Source organism: Triticum dicoccoides, chromosome 2B (assembly GCF_002162155.2).
Source record: "Triticum dicoccoides isolate Atlit2015 ecotype Zavitan chromosome 2B, WEW_v2.0, whole genome shotgun sequence".
NCBI classification, from domain to species: Eukaryota; Viridiplantae; Streptophyta; class Magnoliopsida; order Poales; family Poaceae; genus Triticum; species Triticum dicoccoides.
In genome coordinates this window covers 491,198,687-491,201,469 of record NC_041383.1, presented here as the reverse complement: position 1 = coordinate 491,201,469, position 2,783 = coordinate 491,198,687, and positions in this window count along the sequence as shown.

Genomic DNA, 2,783 nt, shown 5'->3' with positions numbered 1-2,783 from the left:
GGGATGCGGAGGGGCGGGCCTCCCAGTAATATGCGGGATGTGTCGATGACGGGTGGGCGCGCTTTGTACCGGGACCCGCTTGTCAGTGGCGTGCTTATTTTGTTGATAGGTGGACCTGGTTTGCCACGTAGATCGTGGTGGGCTGGACCAATGGGAGAGAAGGAGCGGCGTCACCAGAGCGCCATGTCATCACTGAAAGGACTGCAAAAGACCTATCAATTCCTCTGTTTCGGTCCTATGACAAAAATACATATGCACATATATTCACCCTATGAACATGCAGACATACCTTATCCCTGTGAACAATTCCGAAAGACTAAAACGACACATCATTTTAGATTGATGAAGTCGCCACAGTCGTCTTCATAGTCGACAAGAACGTCTTCTCCCATAGAAACGCTTATCGACGAAAGGCCCAAAATAAATCCAGAAAAATATGACCATAACAAATATGAGACTTGAACTCTGATGAGATGGTCCACCACAAGGAATCTAACCATCAGAATTTGTTGTTAGATGTTGTTAAACACATGTTGAGAATGCAATAAGTTTGGGAAACGTTTAGAACCGGCGCACCGGTAGAGTCTTCGGCCGGTCGCCTCACGCGGAACTCCTCTCTCTCCTTCGGCCCACCTGACCAAGCAACCACCAGAAACTCGACATGCGGCTCCCTTATCCCTTTGCTCTGAACACCCGCATGCACTTCTTCTCTTTCCACGCAAAGGAACTCCTCTCTCTCTTTCGTTTTCTCTCATATATAAGCGGCCACCGCAGCTGTCCAAGGCGACGAGGGATGTGCCGGGGGTCAGACGCCGGTGCTGGAGATGACACGCTCGACCACTGCGACGGGGGGTGACATTTTTTTTTTGCTGGAACCGACCATGCGTCAGAAATGCTGGAACCAGTCGTCGCCCGTCGGTAGAGCTACAAGCCTACACTCGGGGGCAGCAGCGATGTTGGAACCGGCCGCGGCGAAGATGCAAACGGCTGTCGGCAATGCTGGAACCAGCCTCTAGAATTGCTGGAACCGACATCAACAGAGTTGCAAACCGGCACCGGCATACTCGAACCTGTCGTCGTCGGAGTTGTAACCGAAGCTCAGAATGCTACAACCACCTCCCAGGAAGCTACAACTAGTGTCGAGCGAAGCAACAGTGCGCGGTGACTTGGTTTTTGCTACAACCAACCTTCCTTTTTGCTACGACGGGCTCCAGTTTTTGCTACAACCAAGTCCGGTGGGCATGGTGACCGCGAGCGGCAACGACGCCGCTGCTCCAAGCAACTATTTGGTGTCGCGATTTTTTTGCTAGATGCTACAACCGCTTTTGCAAAATTGCTACTACCAGTGCCCCATCGAGCTACAACCGCCGTCACGGTTTGCTATATCCCACGACAGCATGTATGTTTTGCTGGAACCGACACTTGATTTTGCTGGAAGGGTGCGATCAAGATGTTGCAACAATGAGGTGCTACGAGCGGCGATGAGCGCGCCGGCGAGCTATGACCGTCGCCACCGGAGCTATAACCATCGTCGGCAGAGCTACGACCCGTGGGACGCATATGTTGCATGTGTGGAGCTGGCGACGAGGACGGCCGGCGAGGACAGTGACCGGCGACGAGGACGGCCGGCGAGGACAGCGACCGGCGACGAGGACGGCTGGCGACGGCACCGACCGGCGACGAGGACGGCCGGCGAGGGCAACGACCGGTGTCGAGGACGGTCGGCGAGGGCGGCCCGCGGATAGCACATGCAGCCGGCGAGACGAAGGGGAGCGACCAGATGCAGGGGCCTTTTTCTTTTCTTTGTACCTGCTCGTGAGGAAGAAGCGGATCGAACGATTACGCGCACCGAATCCAATGGCTGCGGGCCGACCGGCCGAAATTTGGGCCGGCGCGCCGGCGCCTATCGTTGCCCAGTAAGTTTCACATAAAACAGTTCAGATTGCACAGGATCTGATAATATTCTGGCGTTCTAGCAGGCTTAAATTGATTACTTCTGCATATTTTTCGTGATTTAATATTATCGCTTATCATGGAGCCGCATGGTCACATGGACATTGCAAAACCGGGACAACCAACTAAACCTTCCATAAAAAGTACTCACTAGTTGTATGTAAGTTGACTGAATTTATAATTTGGGTAAATTTATTTTATGAAAAAGGAATGAGAGAAGGAAAAAAGCTGGAGGAAGAAAGAAAGGCAATTGTTGGATTTTTAATCTAATAGCCTAGAAAATATGACTTACCATAAATTAATTTTCGGGCGACTTATAGCAGGTCTGTTTTTTTAAGCAGTACTACGCGTACGCGGGTGGATAATCTGAAAAGATCCGCCCCCTCATCAGCCGTTAGATCTGGTCCAACCAACGCTCTAATTTCGTCCTCATTATTGCAACAAAGTCAGTGTTGCAGAATCCTCTTTGCAACAGAGTTCATGTTGTAGAAACATTCAAGTGTTACCTTTTTTTTCCGTCTTCACTTTTTTGCAACATGGATGGTGTTGTGGGAGGACTTCTGCAACATAAATGATGTTGCACAAATTAGAGGAAAAACGGGAGCTTGGGAGGAACACGGGAGGCAACTGCACTTGAGGGATCCAGATTCAAATCCTGCCACATACGAGTTGTTGCGGTGGAAAAATTGCAACAAGGGCTCAGTTGCAAAATCATAATAGATACTGCTAAGAGACCCGCAGGACACGCGTTGCAAAATCGTAATAGATAATGCTAAGAGCCCCGCAAAACAGGCGTCACACGGATGGGGCGGTGTGCAATCCGCCGGTTG